Below are 14,429 nucleotides of genomic sequence, written 5' to 3' on the forward strand. Positions count from 1 at the left end.
TGGAATTATAGGCACACAACACCATGCCCGGCTATTTTAGGGACACTGAAAAGTGTCTTTATCGGCCAGGCGTGGTGGCTCACGCCTGTAATCCCAACACTTTGGGAGGCTGAGGCGGGCGGATCACCTGAGGTCAGGAGTTCAAGACCAGCCTGGCCAACAAGGTGAAATCCCATCTCTACTAAAAATACAAAAAAATTTGCCGGGCATGGTGACAGGAGCTTGTAATCCCAGCTACTTGGGAGGCTGAGGCACGAGAATCGCTTGAACCTGGGAGGCGGAGGTTGCAGTGAGCCGAGACCGCACCATTGCACTCCAGCCTGTGCAACAAGAACAAAACTCTGTCTTAAAAAAAAAAAAAGTATCAGTTGCTGCACTGTGTAGCATCCTGATCACTGTTGCTTCATCTACAATCTTTTAAGAAGCCTGTGGAAATTCAAGTGCCACATGAGCTTTGCAGCTGTAAAGTTTCTTGTGACAGAAGAGCAATTGGAGTTGTGCTAGAATTCAGTTGCTGAAAACTGCAGTAGGAAAGTTGCAAGGCAAAGACAAACCCAAAGAAATCAGAACAGAAAATGATCTCAGGAGCAATGCTGTGAGGATGGAAAGATGACAGGCCAGTGCCCTGACGGGGAAAATGAGAATGTAGCTGGATATTAGCTTGGCTCATATTTTTGAAACCCAGAGCATGAGTAGTCTCAATATTGATAGCCTGGGTTTGAGTAACTCTCTTAAACTCACTTGATGGCAAAGCTCTCATGAGAATCCAGTTGTGCCTTGTGGTGAGGTGAGGCTGTACCTTGGCACTGTCTGTGCACACCGACCTGCATTGAAAACGATGGGGACAGTGCGCAGGGCCGAGGTGGAGATTGAGAGGAACCAGGTCGTGGATGCCAAAGGGGGAGAAATTGGCCAGGTTTTTATCCCGGAAGCTAAACTGAAAACTCAAGTCCCTTGATCCTCATTGTTCTGGGTCCACAGTCTGTGCAGATGGAATGTTGATTGGGTGATCACCGGCAGCAAAAAGTACAGACTGTTTTTTCTACTCTAATAACACTTTTTGTTTTGTTTTGTTTTTGTTTTTGTTCTTTTGAGACAGAGTCTCGCTTTGTCACCCAGGCTGGAGTGCAGTGGTGAGATGTCGGCTCACTGCAAGCTCCGCCTCCTGGGTTCATGCCATTCTCCTGCCTCAGCCTCCCGAGTAGCTGCGACTACAGGTGCCCGCCAACAGGCCTGGCTAATTTTTTGTATTTTCAGAGAGACGGGGTCTCACCTTGTTAGCCAGGATGGTGTCGATCTCCTGACCTCGGGATCCGCCTGCCTCGGCCTCCCAAAGTGCTGAGATTACAGGCGTGAGCCACCGCGCCCGGCCTCTCATAGCACTTTCTTATACTCTACAGCATTTACTCTAAACACTTTTACAGCAATGCTCTACATACTTTCTTTACACCTTACAGTAGAGCCACTGATGTGCGTATCATATCTGGATTGTAAACGTCTTGAGATCAGGGACCATGTTGGATTCATCTTCACATTCCTCACAGCATCTTCCACACATGGCACCACAAGTAATATTGAAGAAGGGAGGGCTGTCAGGCCGCACAAAGGATGGTAAGATCTTCCTAACTGAAATCCTCTGGCTTCCTAGGATTTCAGAGGCAGAAAACAGTAACTATCCATTGCTGACACAGATGATCACCATGCTAGTTTGTTCATTGTCTTCTCTTAGCAAATCGGTGTGGATTTCATATGTCTCCTCAGTTGTTTCTCCCACTTCTTCAGCAGCTTAGAAGTTTTGTTTTGCTGGGGAGCTGTTTTTAACTTTTAGATATAAGGTGAAAATGCTTATTTATTAGTTTCCTCAGGTGTTACATGAACTAAGATGACTTCCACGTCAGTTATAAATAAGAAAGTACCAAACTAAATCAGGACTGCTGTGTCACTTGGCACTACTTCACGCCCTTCTTGGCAGCCTCGATGGGGGACGAGAGCTGAGTTGGCAAAGGGGGGAGTGATTTATGCTCCCACACTTAGAAGTAGGATGGAAAGCAGAAAGGTCCTACTTTTATATTACTTCTTCTTTTCAAATTTTCATATTAACATCCCCTATCCGGTTTCCCTAGCTTATTTTTCTGTAGTGGGCATCAACGACACTATGTGTGATTTATTTATTTTGTTTGTCATCTCTTACCCACATTAAGCTCTTTGAGAAGAGAGATTTTTGCTTTGTTTTGTTTTGTCAGTGATATATCCCCAGTGTCTAAAACAGTGGCTGGCATCATGATAGGTGCCGATAGTAGGCATACTGTAGGTACTGAATGAATCTTCATTGGTTCTTAACTACCACAAAGTGCACTTAAGAGCAAGGGGCATGAGCAATGGCATTTCTAAGAACTGACAGGTTTAACACACTGCAGCCTTATCTCTGATTCTTCTTTGTGAAAATGAGAACAGGGAAACAGCACCCATTGCAAAATCTAAATCGATGATGAATGAACACGTAGCTTGCATGTATATTTGACGATGGTTTTATTTTCAAAACTGTAATTAAATGAGATAAAAATATATGGTTGAAGTTGCCGAAGCAACTTAAATTCAACATAAATAACAGCTGCTCCTCATCTGGGAATTTCATTTATATACAGAACTTTTTTTTTTTGCCCTTAAAAATTTTTAACTGGTATACAGCTAATTCAGCATCCAGTATCCCAAGATACACTTTATACTCAAAGAAGATGGAAAAGAGAAGAGAAACAGCCCTCGTTGAGCCAGTGATGAAACAAACCTGTTACTCCACATACCTTTGATTTCCCTGAAATAGCTATGATGCAAAGCATGTCCAGTTTCTTAGGAGCAGTGAGTCTAAGCATGACTGGCATTTTTAATGAGTCATCAATCCCTACTTTAATAGTTCAAAATCCTGAAACTGAGTACATAGTGAAGAGTCTTCTATTAGCTTTGAAAGCAAAATTTTTCTGCAGAGCATGGATGCCAGGAAGTACTGATAACATCTGCCTCTCCTTGTAAAGTATGGATCAGTGCAGTTTCCTCCCAAGCTTCTTGGAGGAAAAAAATACCTACTCTTTGGATAGAATTAAGAGAAGGTATAATTACCTGAACATCGATCTAGTTTCATTTACGAGTAGGAAGTGAGAAACTGCGCCTCTTTCCTGAGACATTGTATCCACTGCCACTAAGTGCTAGGCAAATTTGGTAGTGAGTTCACTGCCTCGGTTTATATTCCTGAAAGGTTAATAAAAGAAAAGAAATTGAATGAAAAAGTTTGAGATGAAGAGATTTCCTTCACTTTGAAGCAGGGTTTTTCGTGACCAATTGTATGGCTCGTAGATTTGTAGTCTCTGGGGTTTGATCGTGATCTGTGGTCCTTATGTCTCCATTTAGTAATATGTTTCCAAGGCTTTTCTGTAGATTACTGACTTTATCATGGCCTCTTGATGCATAACTTTTCAGCATTTTCTTCAGAGAATATTCATTCTGGTGTTACTTGAATGTATCTGATTTGCCTTCTAAGGTGCCTATTTATTAAGAAGATTGGTACAATGAATTACAACCTGCTAATTTTAATTTTCATTGGGGAGAAAAAAAGCCTATAAAGTAAAATTCAAAATGAAGAATCATATTTCTTTCTGTCAAAGCTATAATGATCATAAGTCTATCGTTATAAAATTATCACACTAGATGAAGAAAAGATAATTGTATGATATATCACTGACTGGCTGATAACAGCCCTAATCACAAATAATAGGCCCATGCAATTTGCAAGGAGTTGTTTCATGTTTTCATCATCTCTGGCATTCCCTGGGGCAGGGGTGAGTGGGCAAGTGGGTGGGAGAGTATTTATTTTGCAAAGCAATAACTCCAGTTCATATGTTGATTACATTCCAATTTTAATTTATCTCTTAGCTTTCCATTTAAGGATGGGGATGCGGGAAAGTAGGTGGCTCCATGCCCTTGATTGGACACCTTTTCTTGAAGTTATTCTCCAAAGCTTCCCTGGCTATTGAGCATACAAAGGTCCTTTGTAGCCGAGATGCTGGAAAGCAGTGTGTCATGAGGACGAATACAAGAAAGTTCACCCTAGTCTAACAGGTCTCACCAACCACCACAGCCTGTGAAACAGGAAGAAGAGCAGTGCTCAACAAATACTAATTAAGTATCTACTATGTATCAGACACTGTTTGGGGCATTGGCTATAGCCTCATAAAAACTGGCAAGATTCCTGCCCCGCAGTGAGCTTTTATTTGGGGAGAGAATGGAGACAGTAAAAAAGAAAGTGCACAAATGAGAACCGTAGTTGCAGATGGCGGCGGTGGTGATTGCTGGGAAGGATGTAGTAAAGAGGGGATGTGACAGAGAGTAACTGGAGTCAGGTCACGGTTGACTTTACTTAAGCCCTCAGGTAATGCGGCTCTGAAGAAGGGGCATTTGAGTTGGTTCCTAAAGGCTAAACATGATAAGCCAAAGAATGGGGAAAGAGCACTCCAAACAAGGGGAACAACAAGGACACGGGTCCTGAGACCGGGTTAGCTGCAAGGTGTTTGAAGAACAGAAAGCAAAATGTGGCCATTACGGTATAACTAAGTAAGGAGGGAAGTGGCAGGGAGCAAAGCTGGGGACGTAGGCAGGGGCTGGATCCTGAAGGGCCTTTGCAGAGCACAGTGAAGGGTCCATATTTTGTTCTGAAATTGACCAGGCCAAATGCCTTCTGAAACCTTTGTTTCTCTTCGTGTTGTGTAAGTATGAACCCAAAGATAAAGAATGCAGCTGCCTAACCATTAACACTCCTGAGTCAGGATGATATGAGAAAAAAGATGAGCTCCCGTAGAGAAAAATGCTGGTAATAATAGCTTGCATGTTAGGGCACCTGTCTCCGAAGGAGAACAACATTATTAACGATGCCATATCTCACTAATTGCGGTAACCTCATGAGTTAGATAGGTGTACCTTTTTGTGGAACACACAGGGAAGCTCAGACATTTTAAATTAAGTTGTTCTTTGGCCTCTTAAATAGCACAAAGGTCTAGATAAAATAGAGGATGTCAAAGAAATGAGGAAAAGGAAAGAACTAAAATGAGAAATAAAAATAGCTATCAGGAACACTGTAAGCTCCCAGAGAAAAGGGCAGCCAAGCAACGTTTATTTTCTGTAAAGTCAAGAAAATAATAGTTGAGGGGTGAAAAAGTGTGAGAGTCTCAGACAGTCAAACAGACCATCAGAAAGTATGGTTTCATCCCTGTTATTTAATTTGATATAGAATAGAAGTTATATACAGGGACTTCTGGGTCGGGAAAATCCGGATTCTAATCTAAGCTCTTGGATGTTTATTTTTCTTTCTATTAAATGAGAATAGTAATAGAACCCACCTCAAAGAGTTGTGGTGAAGACCAAATGAATAAATACATAGAAATTGAGAAATTGTGTTATTTAGCTAAGCTGGATGGAACTGGCCTTTGCATTCTTCCAAATAGATAATATTTATAAAGTGGTTAAATGGCCAAAGTTAAGAAGCCTTCTTAACATGTAATATTGATTATGCTATTTTTAATTCTTGCCTAGGTTTTGTTCCTGGAAACAAAGAGTGATGTGTGATCTAGTAATGTGGTGCAAGAAGAGAAAGAGGAGAATAACCTCCCGTTTTGCTAAATAGAGGATTGCTGACCCTAGGCAAATTTGTCTTTGGCAGTCTCCACACACCACTTTCCTCATCCAGTTTTTTAAGTCATTATCCTTCTTGAACTTTCTCAGCGCTATTTTGCCTTCTCCACTATTTCATAGATTAAATTTTCCTTTGATTCTTCTTTGGTTATTCAAAACTCACATTTGAAGACTCCATACTGCTCTTACTTACTTGTTAAGTGAAAGCAACCTAATTGAATTAATTCACTCTTCACTGAAAGTGATTAATAGCAAGGTCATACTTTTGAAGGTATTTATGGTTTAAAATGATATTTTTGTAATTCCAAAGTAATATCTAAATTGTAAGGTTTTATTTGGTATGACCGAAGAGGGTGACAAAAAACTCAGGCAGTTGGAGAGAGAACACTGTGAGGGCTGGAATCAGCACCTGGGACAGCTCTGAATAAGCTTTCCCTTTTACTCTGAATTAAGTGTATTAAGGATTTCCATAGTGATGTTTATGGCTGCAGAATTAGAGGCTCTGAAAAAAAAAAGAAAAAAAAAAGGTCAGAAGTCATTTCTGTGAATGAGTCATTTGTTTCTCAAGGGTACATTGATTTAGGAATATTAGACCTAGCATAAGATTTTGGTCCCGGCCCGGTGCGGTGGCTCACACCTGTAATCCCAGCACTTTGGGAGGCCGAGGCAGGCGGATCACTTGAAGTCAGGAGTTCGAGACCAGCCTGGCCAATGTGGGAAACCTGTCTCTACTAAAAATACAAAAATTAGCTGGGCATGGTGGCAGGTGCCTGTAATCTCAGCTACTCTGGAGGCTGAGGCAGGAGAATCACTTAAACCCAAGAGGCAGAGGTTGCAGTGAGCTGAGATCACACCACTGCACTCCAGCCTGGGCGATAGAGCAAGACTCAGTGTCAAAAAAAAAAAAAGTTTTGGTCCTTTACTATATTTTTATTTTATTATTTATTATTTATTTATTTATTTATTTGAGGCAGAGTCTCGCTCTGTCGCCCAGGCTAGAGTGCAGTGGCCTGATCTCAGCTCACTGCAAGCTCCGCCTCCTGGGTTCACGCCATTCTCCTGCCTCAGCCTCCCGAGTAGCTGGGACTACAGGTGTGCCCGACCTCCTAGTCCCTTACTTTCGACTGCCAACAAACTGGGGTAATTAATGTCAGGTTTTTGTTTTTGTTTTTAGACGGAGTCTTGCTCTGTCACCCAGGCTGGAGTGCAGTGGCGCGATCTCGGCTCACTGCAACCTCTGCCTCCCAGGTTCAAGCAATTCTCCTGCCTCTCAGCCTCCAGAGCAGCTGGGACTACAGGCACATGTCACCATACCCAGCTAATTTTTGTATTTTTAGTAGAGACAGGGTTTCCCCGTGTTGGCCAGGCTGGTCTCGAACTCCTGACCTCAAGCAATCTGCCTGCCTTGGCCTCCCAAAGTGTGGCGATTACAGGCATGAGCCACTGTGCCCAGCCAAAAATCACATATATTTACATCCTTTAAAAAAGGTAAGGCCGTTATCCTCAGCAAATTGACAGAAAACGAAATACCACATGTCCTCACTTACAAGTCGGAGCTAAGATGAGAACACATGGACACATAAAGGGGAACACCACACACTGGGGCCTGTTAGAGAGTGGAGGGCGGGAGGAGGGAGAGGATCAGGAAAAATAGCTAATGGGTACTAGGCTTAATACCTGGGTGATGAAATAATCTGTACAACAAACCCCCATGACACAAGTTTACCTGTAACAAACCTGCACATGTACCCCTAAACTTAAAAGTTTTAAAAAGGTAGACAAATATCAATTTTACTGTTGTATAGAAACAATATTTTTAAGTAACACAAGCATTCTCAGACCAGAAGATTATAGGAAGAATTTCTCATGAAGAATTATCTGAATCTAGGGTATACGTGCGTATATCTTAAATATAAGTGTTATAAAGAATACAGTTCATGCAATATAAAGGATAAGATATCTGATTCACTTCAGCATCAATCTTGACTTGAAAGCATAATTAGGACTAGCAGAAGAGGATATATTTTAAGTCTTATCAGGTTTGTTTTGTTTTGTTTTGTTTTGTTTTTTGTTTTTTTGCTACAGTAGTGTTGACTTGGCCACTCTAATGTTACTTTATCTGGTGGAAGTTTCTCCCAGTGAGTCACTTTCTGTAAACTTTCCTTTGGATGCTCAAAAGTCATACTGATAGTGCTAACATTTATAGACTACTGACTTTGGACCAGGCAGCATCTTAAGTGCTTTACATGCATGATCTTAATCTTCAGAAAGTCCTATGAGACAGGAATTATTGTCCTGACATTAGAAATGAGAATTGAAGTTCAAGGAGATTAACTAACTCACTTACATCATACAGGTAGAAAGTAAGAGTGCTAAGTTTGTACTCAGGTCCTTCTGACTCCAAAACCAGGGTGTTAAACCATCAGGCAGTTCTTCCTCTTGCTATATACTCTCTTACAGGGAAGGCCAGTCTTCCTTCTTCCTAAATGGAAAGAATGTCAAAAATACAGCTTTGAAACTCAGGTTTTGTAAATTTCGATTTATTTTCACTACAAGTCTCTTCAATCCAGGAAACCATAAAGTGTGCATCCACACACACACACAGGGAGCAAATGGCAGAGAGTCAAGACATAACTTTAAATTTGCTGCATGATAGTGAGTTTTTAAAGTTACTCTCCAAAAATACCTCTTTTCTTTTTATAAATGGTGCAGTCATCATTATGGAGATCATATTCATAACAAATGTATCACTTGACCATTTTTCCAAGTTGATGTTCATCTCCTTACTGGTTGCTTCTTTCAAAAGGAAGCAATAACAAAGGGAACTGGTGCTGACAATTTCTTGTTCTAAGGCCACCCTGGGAGAATTAATAGAATCCAGGTCTACCCAAGTCAGGAAAAAAGTGAATTGGTATTTTTTTACTTGCATTAAATAATACATGTATTACATGCATGGTTACTGTATCATTTTTCCTTTTTTTCTTTTCTCCCTTCTCTCTGTGGATTCTTAACCAACTATGATGTGTGATATTATCTCATTAACCTTTCCTGGCCATTTTAAAACTAAACTTTTTATACCTTCCTCTGAGTCATCCCACCCTGCGAATAGCTTCAGCTCTTCCTGTTCATATGTGTAATGGCTAGTCCATTAATTACGACCTAAATAAATTACTCTTTCTTATTTACTGTTATTACTTCTCAAAAGAGATCTTGGACCCTCTTGATTTTATATCCTCTAGACTATAATCAGGTATTTATGGTAAGATACTTCTTCCCCAGCTCTAAATATTTAAAAATTTCCCAGACCAAAAATATGTGGACATTTTCCCCTTACTCTCTGATTTACTCCATGGCCTGAATTCCAAATGTTTTCCTATATTAAGACTTTTTATTATTGATAGCATATTGCAGCTTTAAGGCTTTTGTACACGTCCACTCCTCCAGGAATGTAACTGCTAAATCACTTCCTCTCTGGTCTCAATGAGATAACACATTCCAAATACTATAGCATATTTTCTAATCTCATTTTAAAATGAAATTCAGGTATTACATTCCATAGGAGAATAAAGGACAGCTGTTTTCACAAATACGATATGAAAACACATCTGCCACACAATTGTACAATCCTTAGCACATGGCTGTTGGAAAAAGTTATGTAAAATGCTGACAAATGAAATCAACATCAAAAAGTAGAGGTATTTATTTTTTAAAAATCTACACATCACATGTCAATGAACCACATATAAAGCTTGAAACACAGGCTATTTTGAGGAACAATGGTGCACGGGTGTTAATTCCTTGTTTTACATATACATTATTTATTCAATCATATCTTTGGTGACCAATTGCTAAACGGAATACAAGCCAAGTGTAATTGTTTGGATACCTTCCTAACAGGGCAACAATCCTACTTCTTAATAGAGTTGTTTCTGTTTATTTTCTCCTTGTTCAACTTCACACTTTGCACCTAACATTTAAAATCTCCATGTTGAGTGCCCAACCACAAAGAAAAGCAGAGGAATAGAAGATTTGAAACCAAAGTACTTATACTAACCCATCACACTATGTGTTGAAATGTGGATTTCTTTCCATATTCACTGAGTGTAAATGTTATTTAAATGAACGTTTTTGTGTCTCTGGCATGGCAAGTAACTGATTTGAAAGCTCTTTTTCACTGACTTTACGATATCAGTGAAGATGCCATAGATTATGGTGCTTCAGAGCAGTAACTTTGGAGAGAGACAAAACATGAGTTTGTATCTTCTGGCCACTTCCTAGGCATGTGAAGAAGGTGCTGCACCTCCGTGAGCTTCAGCTCTGTCACCTATAAATTGGGAGTTTAAAGTATGATGGAATTCAATGAGATCAAATAAGAAAAGTGCTTGGCCACATGGTATGACTGCAATATAGTCTGCAAGTCAATTCTATTGTTGCTATTAGTGTGATGGCCACAGTGATAGAGCATTATCCATAATGTATTCTGTCTCATAATGCCTGCTGCTACTGATCATTACCCAAGTACCAAGGCTTTGGAGATAAAATGACTCTGGATCCTCATCTCTCACCTTATACAAAAAGCAACTGAAAATGGGTTAAGGACTTAAACCTAAGACCTGAAACTATAAACATTCTAGTAGATGACATTGGAAAACCCTTCTGGACATTAAGGATTTCATGACCAAGAGAACCCAAAAGCAAATGCAATAAAAGCAAAGATAAATAGCTGGGACCTAATTAAACTAAAGAGCTTTTGCATGGCAAAAGGAACAGTCAGCAGAGTGAACAGACAACCCACAGAGTGGAAGAAACTCTTCGTCATCTATACATCTGACAAAGGACTAATATCCAGACTCTACAATGAACTCAAACAAATCAATAAGAAAAAAATCAAACAGTCCCATCAAAAAAGTGGACTAAGGACATGAATAGACAGTTCTCAAAAGAGGATATGCAAATAGCCAAAAAACATAGGAAAAATGCTCAACATCACTAATGATCAGGGAAATGCATATCAAAACCACAATGTGATACCACCTTACACCTGCAAGAATGGCCATAATCAGAAAACAGTAGATGTTGGTGTAGATGCAGTTAACAGGGAACACTTCTACACTGCTGGTGGGAATGCAAACTAGTACAGCCACTATGGAAAACAGTGTGGATATTACTTAAAGAACTAAAAGTAGAACTACCATTTGATCCAGCAATCTCACTACTGAGTATCTACCCAGAGGAAAAGAAGTCATTGTTTAAAAAAGATACTTGCACATGCATGTTTATAGTGGCACAATTCACAATAGCAAAATCGTGGAACCAACACAAATGCCCATCAATCAGTAAGTGGCTAAAGAAACTATGGCATATATATATATATATATGGTGGAATACTATGTAGCCATAAAAAGGATGAATAAACAGCATTTGCAGTGACCTGCATGAGATTGGAGACTATTATTCTAAGTGAAGTAACTCAGGAATGGAAAACCAAATATCGTATGTTCTCATTGATATGTGGGAGCTAAGCTATGAGGACGCAAAGGCATAAAAATGATACAATGAGGCCGGATGCAGTGGCTCACACCTGTAATCCCGGCACTTTGGGAGGCCAAGGCGGGCAGATCATGAGGTCAGGAGATCGAGACCATCCTGGCTAACACGGTGAAACCCCGTCTCTACTAAAAATACAAAAAATTAGCCGGGCATGGTGGCGGGCGCCTTTAGTCCCAGCTACTCGGGAGGCTGAGGCAGGAGAATGGCGTGAACCCAGGAGGCAGAGCTTGCAGTGAGCCAAGATCGTGGCACTGCACTCCAGCCTCGACGACAGAGTGAGACTCCATCTCAAAATAAATAAATAAAGAATGATACGATGGACTTTGGGGACTTAGGGGGAAGAGTGGGAAGTGGGGCAAGGGATAAAAGACTACAAATATAGTGCAGTGTATACTGCTTGGGTGATGGGTGCACCAAAATCTCACAAATCACCACTAAAGAACTTACTCATGGCTGGACATGGTGGCTCATGCCTGTAATTCCAGCACTTTGGGAGGCTGAGGCGGGTGGATCATGAAGTCAAGAGATCGAGACTATCCTGGCCAACATGGTGAAACCCCGTCTCTACTAAAAATACAAAAATTAGCTGGGCGTGGTGGTGCATGCCTGTAGTCCCAGCTACTCAGGAGGCTGAGGCAGGAGAATCACTTGAACCTGGGAGGTGGAGCTTGCAGTGGGCCGTGATCACACCACTGCACTCCAGCCTGGCAACAGAGTGAGACTCTGTCTCCAAAAAAAAAAAAAAAAAAGAACTTACTCATGTAACCAAATACCACCTGTATCCCAATAACTGATGGAAAAAAATTAATAAATAAATAAAAATATATGTGGAAATATTGCTGGTAAAGGCTTAATCATGAGTGTACAAACTTTGACATAATACCCATTTACACACATAGCTCTTGACTTAGAAAAGTATCATGTTGTTAACTGTTAGGATCTGGATAGATATTCATACCCAAAAAGAACAATGTGAGGCATGTAATCTTTCCCTAAACATGTGCATAAGTATCATGTCCTTTGATTCTTATCTACAGCTCGCTCTGGTGTGCGTTTGCGATTAGAAACCTTTCCTTAGTTGGAATGTTTGGGATATGCTTTGGCACTGAATCACAGCATTCGCAATGGACAGAAGAAACATACTGACTACATACTTGAAACAAAGAACATTCATTCTCGTTACATTTATGAGAAAATTAAGACCTGCCCATGGTATGTAGACCTGCCCATGGTCAACACAGCTAATAAGTGGCAGAGATGGTTTTCAAACTCAGATCTACCCAAATACAGTCTTTCCATTTGCTGTATAGGTAGGGTTTATCATCTGGAATCTATTTCAATTAATGACTAATAAATGTTTCTGATTATTTTCTCAAATACCAGATTAATGAGATACACTTCAAATGCCTAAAACTTGTAGAAGTGAATGAATTCATAAACTAAGAAGGAAAAAACATGAATACAGTTTTTTAAAGCTCAGGAAGGATAGTTAAAAATCATTGCCCATATTTCTCATTTTCTTTCTCATTTCTTAATACTATTTCTCTAATCAGAAACCATGATTGGTTTTGCCTAGATGATACCTGATCTCTACTATCTATCAGCTCTTAATTTTTCATGCAACTCTGGAAATTGAATGGGATATCTGTGCAAAAATGTAGATGACTTACTCTAAGAACCTATATGCAGAAGTGACAATTCAGACTGATTCAGTGTTACTTTTAGGGATAATGGTTTAAAATATTAACTCCATAACACAGTTTTTAAAATCCTGGTTTAATTCCTTTTGAAGGAATCTCAGACCATTTCCATAAAGACAAGAAAAATACCGTGTTCTACCCTCACCTGGTGTCCATTGAATAAAAAGAAGTTTATTACATCAGAAATGTAATTCAAATCATAGCACTGATTTGTTTTGTGCTGAGTATGTGTGTGTCCTTCTTGTTCACGTTTCACAGCCCAAACCTGGCAGTCTTTGGTTTGCTATGATTAGGTGTTATGTGTCAGACCTGCCTGCTTGAGCCCCAACAGGACGGAAGCTGTGTTCTCGCAATGCTTGCCTTCTAAGTTGGCAATCAGATGGTACTTAATGGAATTTTTATGAATATATAAGTGATGAAGACAATAATGAACAAACTTAAAATGTCCCTAATTCCAGAAGAATCTGGTAACTAAGACATGTCTATGTGTAACTTTTTAAATATCCTTAGCACTCCTTGAAACTAAGCCTGAGTGTAGAAACATTCCAATTTGTAACTGCAGCCTTCCCAATTGTTGTTAGGAGTACATGAGATAATCATCATAAAATCCTTACCAAAATGGCCAGCATGGAGGAAATCATCCACAAATGTTACTCTGCTCTAGTGTGCACAGCCAGATGGTTTGCAACCCTGCACAACATACTTGAATCGGAAGTCCCCAAATCCAATAAAATGTTATTAAATCAAATGTAATAGACAACAAAAAATGAAATGGCACTTAACACACTCCTTATTGAGAGGATTTACATTTGGGAGGGTGGAAGAAAAAAACGTTTCTTGAACAATAATATGTCTCACTTTATTAGACAAATTTCTTAACTCATTTGTATTTGTAACTGCCTATTTACTTATACTGTGATCTTTGGGTTTATAAATGCCTTATCTCTCTAACCAGACTTGACCTTTTTGAGGTAATAAAACATTCTTCTAAAGAGAACCATGAACAGTACCTTCTAAATATTTTAAACTACACTACAAGAACTTTAAAACAATTGTGTGTCTGTATATATGTCTATTTATACATTTTATATAGAGGTGTGTTTGTATATAAAGAGAGACAGTCACACTCTGGGTATATATGGAGAGACAAGTATAATTATATATAATAGAATGGTTTGTGAAGTGAACAGAATTCTATCAGAAAACAGGAGTTTGCATTCTGATAATGATATTTAAATACAGAGAGGTCTTGGGCAGGTCACTTAACATCTTTAAACCTCAGTTTCTTCACCCAGACCTGCACTATCCAATGCGATGTCCTGGCATGATGGAAGTCTTCTATGTCTGTGCTGGTCAATGTGATCATCACTAAGTGCATGTGGCTACTGAGCACTTGAAATGTGACTAGTGTCTGAGGAACTGAATTATAAATTGTATTTAATTTTAATTATTTTAAATCTAAATAGGCATGTGTGGTAAGTAGATATTTTAGCGGACAGTATA

General features: G+C 39.6%; 1 protein-coding gene across 7 annotated transcripts in view; it reads left to right on the forward strand.

Annotated features, from left to right (window-relative positions):
- Positions 1 to 14,429, forward strand: part of LOC100989577 (contactin-4) — a 960,081-nt gene that overhangs the window by 704,679 nt on the left and 240,973 nt on the right. The window lies entirely within an intron of this gene.

This window comes from Pan paniscus, chromosome 2 (assembly GCF_029289425.2).
Source record: "Pan paniscus chromosome 2, NHGRI_mPanPan1-v2.0_pri, whole genome shotgun sequence".
NCBI classification, from domain to species: Eukaryota; Metazoa; Chordata; class Mammalia; order Primates; family Hominidae; genus Pan; species Pan paniscus.